The 7,832-nt window shown below is 42.3% G+C and overlaps 1 long non-coding RNA gene across 1 annotated transcript in view; it reads left to right on the top strand.

The window, feature by feature from the left end:
* The window catches only part of LOC125617406, a 26,145-nt gene extending 18,536 nt beyond the window's left edge, over positions 1 to 7,609 (top strand). The window contains exon 3 of the long non-coding RNA XR_007348386.1: positions 7,468 to 7,609. This is a non-coding gene — a long non-coding RNA (uncharacterized LOC125617406). The remainder of the gene's footprint in view (positions 1 to 7,467) is intronic.
* Positions 7,610 to 7,832: the final 223 nt, after the last annotated feature.

The raw sequence follows: 7,832 nt of genomic DNA, 5'->3' as shown, positions 1-7,832 counted from the left end.
AAATCCCCGCTCTCTCCTTATTTACAGGGGAGCGTCCTTTTTTCCGCTCTCTCTTTATTTACAGAGAGCTGCCCCGCTTTGGTCGCGGATCCCACTTACTTGGGACTAACCCCGCTTTGGTCACGGATCCCACTTACCTGGGACTAATCGGTGCACCACCCCTGACTGCTGAAAGTTCTGGTTCCCGGGTCTCGGCACCACTTGTCGCGACCCCTTGCCCGCAAGGAAGACGCAACTCAGGAATCTTCTTTCATCAGTTTATTCAGGCCCTTGATAGTTCTTCTTCTTTCTCCCGGATGCCCCTCCCAGCCTTAATAAAGCATCTCAAGCCCCAATGCAAATCTGCCATGTGGAGCTTTCTCATAGGGTGGTAAGGGATTGCGTGCCAATTCTCCATATTAGGAGTTGTTTATCACAGGCCACAGTGGAAGTCGGCGCCATCTTCTAATGGCGGCCTCGGTCTAATTAGAATGGCTCACCACATAAGACATGAACAGAACTCTCATAACCACACATATGAAGTCTGAACACAGAGCAGGAGGACAAGCCCGCTGAGCCTTCCAAGTATCATCTCAGGAGATTTTCCCACAGGAAGTCTGTAGCCAAATGAAGGGCCACAGTGGGGCATCAAGGACAGCAAGGGACCCTGTGGGAACAAAACCTGAAAGTTTTAGGGAAGTAATGAAGATTCAGCCTCTGGGGAAGCACCATCAACACCACAGCCAGAGTTGACCCATCCATTGAGATGCTCAGGATTGCCTCCAAAGGAAATAAATTGTTGTGGTGTACAGGGAGCCCCTCAAACCCATTCTCCATGGAGCAAATTCTCATGGACACATCTCCATACATAAACATGAAGTATAGAAAGAGAGCTCCACAAAAGGAAACTGGAGGGAAAGAGAAAATGTGAAAACCATCCATCAAGTTATAGAAGGAGACATCCCCTTCACTGTAGTCCAGAAAAAACCCCACCCTGCAGGGATCCTGCCTAGGATATAACCAAATCACAGGATCAGTCCAGCGACAATATCTATCCTTAAACTTCCCCATGACCTAAAACCCCCTATCTGGTAATTCCTCGTGCCAGCCTATTCTTCTCACATCTTTCCTACAGACTCCCAGAGTCCACCTGCTGAACCACCCTTTCTCTATCACCACTTCCCAGTAACATCTTCCTGATGTGATGCCCTCAAGACCCAACACACTGCATTTCTCGTCACGGTACACACAGGGGTCCTTCCAGGTCACATGCATCTTTTCATGAGACAGAAAGCCTGTGGTGAGCAGAGTCTGGATCCAGAGTGACAGGCTCTGTTGAGAGAGTTATCAATCATGCAAAGTCCTCCCCTGCCCCAATAAAAAGCAAACAGGCACCCACCACCTCACAGCCACAGAGTTGCCTGAGATGAGGATGGGATAAGCCTTCTGCAATATGAGTCTTGTAACTCAAGCCCACATTCTCAAATAGGAGAAAGAGCTAGAGGCTGATTTGGGGGGGTAGATTTGTGACAGGACCCTTGAGAACCAGTACCAGTGTTGTGACCATCACTTCTGCCAAGATAACACTGTTGGTGATGCCAGCATCTGAATCACCACAGAGAACTTAAGGAGAGGCCAGAAGCCATGAGGGCAACAGGAGGAACATCTAGAAGCACACAGTCACTCATAGGCTTGGAACTGTTCCTTCCCTCAATCTATGAGAGAACACAGATCTCATATCAGGGATTTTCAGAGTCTCTACACATCAGGGTAAGCAGCCAGTCTTCTGAAACACAGAAATGTGGAAGGAAGAAGGGAAAAGCTATGTGAAAACATTCCGCTGCTTTATATTTTTACACACACACACACACACACACACACCTCACACATCCTGCTGCAGCTTTCCCATGAAGACTAAGCTCAAAATCTTAACACCCCAGAATCAAAACACTGAATATTAATCTGAAAGGTCACGGTTCAGATTTAACTACCAAATAATGCTTTTCTCAAGGCACAGACACACAATCATCCTGAAAACTGGGTTATCAAGAGATTTAATTGATGTTATCAAAATTTCCAAGACCTCCAATTTCTTATAAAGAACTGATTGTGAGTAGACTACCATGGGAGATAAAGTCCAGAGGCCCAGATTCACCCACACCAGCATATGTGGGGCCCAGGGGCATAGCATGCCTGGTCCACGTCTTTCCTGGTGGGGTATACACTCATGAGAGCTGAGCCTCTGGTGCAGAACTACCCCTTCTAACCAGTGGACTACCATGGGAACCAAGAGCCAACCCAGACTGCCCACACCAGTCCACAAGGGATCCAGGCTCTCAGAAGGCCCAGTCCACCCCTCCACATGTGGGGCAGACATCACCAGAAACTAGCTTTAGGCACAGGACTGCCCCTTCTGACTGGCAGAAAACCTTGGGTGGGGTCAAGTCCAGTGGCCTATATCCACCCACTCCAACATATGCAGGACTCAGATCCAGGATGCAGTTGCATTCATTGAGGGACACCAGCAGGATTTGGAAGCTCAATATCAAGGTAAGATAAGACAATCTTCACAGGTACTACAAGAATATAGGGGAGGAACTATAATATCTAAGATCCACACTGCAAGAAATGAAGACACATAAGACAACATGAAAAAACAAGGGAGGAAGGTGCCCCAAACAAACCAGGATACTATAATAACAGAACCCATGGACAGAAAAGTTCATGAAATGTCAGAGAAGGAGTTCAAAAGGTTCATAATTAAAATGATCTGTGAAATACAGAATGACCTAAATGAGCAAGCACAGGCAAAAATTTATCACTCCAACAATGAGATAAGAGAGTGAATACAGGTAGCAAAAGAATACTTCAAGAGAGATATAGAGACCATGAAAAAAAAAAACCAGTCAGAAATCCTTGAAATTAAGGGTACAATGAATCAAATAAAAAACTCAATAGAAAGCATAAACAACAGACTAGATCACTTGGAAGAAAGAACATCAGATAATGAAAACAAAGTATACATTCTGGAAAATAAAGTTGATCACACAGTGAAGAAACTTAGAAACCATGAACAGAATATCCAAGAATCATGGAACACCATCAAAAGACCAAATCTAAGAGTTATTGGGATAGAGGAAGGCACAAAGTTTCAAACTGAAGGAATGCACAATCTCTTTAATGAGATAATATCAGAAAATTTTCCAAGCATGAAGAATGAATTGGAAAACCAAATACAAGAGGCTTACAAGACATCAAATGTACAAAATTACAACAGATCTGGTCATTTTGATAATATTAATTCTGCCATCCTAGAGCAAGGTAGATCCAATCTAACACCTAGAAAATAAATAATATGCTAATGAATGAACAATGGGTTACAGAAGACATCATGGAGGATATTTTAAAAAAATTTAGAGGTGAATTACAACAGATACAACATATCAAAATCTCTGGGACACTACGAAAGGAGTTCTAAAAGGAAAATTCATTGCATGGAGTTCATTCCTTAAAAGAATAAAATGTCAACAATAAATGACTTAACATTACATCTCAGAGCCCTAGAAAAGGAACAACAAATCAACACTAAAATCAGCAGAAGACAGGAAATAATAAAAATCAGAGCTGAAAGCAATAAAATTGAAACAAAAGAAACAATTGAAAAAATTGACAGAACAAAAAGTGGGTTCTTTGAAAAAATAAATAAAATTGACAGACCCTTATTCATGCTAACAAAGAGGAGAAGAGAGAAAATTCAAATCACTAACATACATGATGAAAAAGGAAATATCACAGCAAGCACTACATAAATACAGAAGACAATCAGAAATCATTTTGAAATCAGAAATTATTTTGAAAACATATCTCAACATCATAGTTTCCAGTAAAATAGAAACTATCAAAGGCATTGACAAATTTCTAGATTCATATAATTTGCCCAAATTAAATCAGGATGATATACACAATTTAAACAAATCAATTTCAAGTGACAAAAAGCAGATGCCATCAAAAGTCTACCAACCATGAAAAGCCTAGGACCACATACACAGTCAAGTCCTACAAGATCTTTAAAGAAGAAATAATACCAATACTCTTCAATTTATTTCAGAAATAGAAAAAAAGGCAGCATTTCCAAACTCACTCTTCAACTCATCTTATAGAAAAAGACATATCACTCTGATTCCAAAACCAAGCAAAGACACATCAAAAAAAGAAAACTTCTGACCAATGTCTCTAATAAACATAGATTCAAAAATTCTCAATAAAATTCTGGCAAATCAAATACAAAAACATATCAAAAAGATCATGCACCATGATCAAGTGGGATTCATCCCACAAGTACAAGGTTGGTTTAACATACAAAAATCAATAAATGTAATTCATTACATCAATAGACTTAAAGAATCATCTCCATAGACATAGAAAAAGCATTTGACAAAATACAGAACCCCTTTATGTTCAAAAAATTTAAAAACTAGGGATAACAGAAACATAACTCAACATCATAAAGGCTACCTATGCTAAATCCCAGGCCAACATCATTCTAAATGGAGAAAAATTGAAGGCATTCCCTCTACAAATTGGAGAAGGGGGAATCCAAGATGGTATAGTAGAAGAGATACCGTTTCTGGCTGCTATGTGCATGAATCCAAGAAAGCAGTCAGGTAGCTTCTGCATAGGGTCTCGCCTTGACAGAATACAACATCTCAGAGTGTGTGACAGGACCCCATACAGGGGATTTTCACAGAATCCACCAGAGCTGTGAACACCACACAGAACTCAGAGACTCTGTCTTCCAGTAAGACTCCAGACTCTGGTACCAAATCCCGCAGTTTGAGCACATGAGCAGCTCTCAGCAGCGAATAGAAACACTAAATCAACACCTCTGCAGAGCTACAGAACTCCAGACTACACTCTGCTCCAATGCAGGTCACTGGACCACATTCTAGCAACAGCACATGGACATCCCAGCTCCCCCCACAAGACACCCCTACACAGGAAACAGACATGGCTTCATCTTGGAAAATATTTCTCACCATCTTTTGGTGGGCATGGCTACCAGTGTGGATGGATCTGCGACTGAACAGGTATCTAGTTTCCAACTCTCCCTCCCCCCAGCTGTGAAAATTTGGCACAGTTACTTTCCAACATAAAAGCAGCTCTCAGTTGAATAGATGTGCAGTGCTACCAGGGTGCTGCCCACCTGGTGCAAACCAAGGAGGAAGAGCAAGAAGTCCCACAGTTGAGACCTGATAAGCAATAGAAGGGAAGTGTCTAAAAACTGGGAGCAACTCAGAGAAACCAAGATTAGGGAAGCTCCAGGCAAGGGAGGGAGAGCTCAAGTCTTCTCACACTGGTTACCAACACCACCCTGAAGGCAGAGACTCAAGCTTGGAATAGACAACTCCAACTATTGGAAGAAAACAGAATTCTAAGAGTATTTTTGTTTGTATTTTCTTTTTTGTTTTATGTTTGTTTGTTTTCTTCTCTTCCATATTACCCTCTTTCTTTCTCCTCTACCTTTCCTTCTCTGGTTCTCACAACCTCCACATATGTGAAACCAAGAACTTTGCATGAAATAGAACTTTAAGAATTGAGTCACCAGTATAATATAATATACAGGAATTGCATAAGCACCCCCTTCTCTCTCTCTCCCTCTCCTCTTTCCTTCTGTCCTTTTTATTTTTCTTCCTTCTCTCTTCCTCTTTCAATCTAATAATTTTTACTATTTTTACTTCTTGTAATTTTCTAAATACATATATGTGTTTGTTTTTATGCGTTCTACTATGCTCCTACGTACTTGTCTACCCTCCTGTCTATTCCCCTGCTACTAACCCTCTTCATTAGAGTTCTCCTCCAAATTTTCTACATTATATTAATCCCATACCTTCATATATTTCCCCCTTAATATAACCTCAAACGCCCAACCCCCAGTTCTCTGTCTACCAGAAACTGTACAACTTTTATAAAACTACTGATTATATTTTAAATAATCAGTAGTTTTATAAACTACTGAATCCAAAATTTCTAGAAATTGAGATTAACTATAAATTGTCGCGACCCCTTGCCCACAAGGAAGACGCAACTCAGGAATCTTCTTTCAGCAGTTTATTCAGGCCCTTGATAGTTCTTCTTCTTTCTCCCGGATGCCCCTCCCAGCCTTAATAAAGCATCTCAAGCCCCAATGCAAAGCTGCCACGTGGAGCTTTCTCATAGGGTGGTAAGGGATTGCGTGCCAATTCTCCATATTAGGAGTTGTTTATCACAGGCCACAGTGGAAGCCGGCGCCATCTTCTAATGGCGGCCACGGTCTAATTAGAACGGCTCACCACAGTTTCCCCTTCTATTTTATAAAACAATGCAGGCGAAAATAGAGGTCCTATCCCACTGTGCAGAAGTGGCTGCAATGTATGGTTCAGTCCTAAGGAGGGCCCTTCCCTAGACCTGGTCCCATATCAGCCGACACCTTTTTTCGTAGGGCGGGGCGTGGACATCAAACCCGCATGCAATAGGACATGCTTTCCTTGAGGTCCGTTGAGGGATCACTCAAGTGCAGTGCCTTGCCTCGCATCCTGCATCGTGACGACGGCGAGAAGTAGGATAACACAGGTAGCCTGGTAATAATGACAAAATTTAAGTTGGCAACACAATCCCTAAGCCCCAGAGGAAGGTAAAGAGTCTGTAGCCGAGAAGAAAGACCAGTCCTGAAACCCATCTGCGTGCAATGGTAACAAGACCTGCAGAGTGCAAGGGCTATTCAGCACTGGGAGAGAATAAGGAAGAGGACATGCCAATCCCAGTGCAATGTGAAACTAACTTGGGGTGCAATGGCCCTGCCCAGAAATCACTGTTTAAGATGTGCAAGCCAGATTTGTGGAGAAATGCCATTTTCTAAGGCCGCAAGAGCCTGTACAATCATAGCCTTTTCTTGTGCATGGCGAGTTTTAAGGCGACAGAGAAGCCACAAACAAAGTATAACACCGAAGCAACACATTGCCCCAAAAATGCCCACTCCCACCCATTCCTTAAAGAAGGAAAAGGCAGAGGATAGCCAACTGGTGAATTGACCCAAAGTCACTGGTTCGACACGGGTACTATTCAAAACAGCAATCTGAGTTAGTTGAGACTGGATCAAGTTTTCTGCTTCCATGGACCAGGTTCCGGATAGATACTCTCCGATGATGCGGGAGGCATTTCTGGAATCATTAAATCTGACAGAGGTTATACATAAATGCGCACGTTGATCGACACAACCCAAATGTACTAGATCAAACAACTCCTCAACTTGAGCTTGAAGCAGATCTATCCTTTGATTAGCAGCCAGAATCCCAGATAAAATGTGTTGATTAATTCTACTTTGAGATTCAAGTATGGTGGATGTTTGTTGAATAACCTGATTAATAGTGGCAGCAGTTTGTACCTGGCTGGCCATGGCTACTCCAGCTGTAACTGCTGCAGCAGCAGATACCGCCACAGCTGTCACTATAGCTGCCGTAATTCCAAAATCTCTACGGGCTCTAATCAGTTCAACAATAGGAAAAGACTCTGGATCTGCAGTAACCGGAATTGGGACAAAGGTCGGAACTTTCATAACCACTGCCGTAGTCCAGGAGCCATTCCAACACTCAGACAAATAGCAGGTAATATTAGAACAATTAAGCATCCCCTGTGATGTATCATTAGCCAAAATAAACAGGAACGGAGATTGGAGACAGACTGCTGCGGAGGGTAATGTAGCATTAGATAATTGTGAATTATTTGCAGAAATTTTAAGCCTCCTACCTCGCTCCGAGTCTTGGGTACTGCCAGAAACATTAAACAGCCAACTTTGGACTCCTCGTAATTGAGCCAAA

Source organism: Marmota marmota, unplaced genomic scaffold (assembly GCF_001458135.2).
Source record: "Marmota marmota marmota unplaced genomic scaffold, marMar, whole genome shotgun sequence".
Taxonomy (NCBI): domain Eukaryota; kingdom Metazoa; phylum Chordata; class Mammalia; order Rodentia; family Sciuridae; genus Marmota; species Marmota marmota.
Note: the sequence above shows the minus strand (reverse complement) of the source record. Positions and strands in the feature narration are given on the sequence as shown.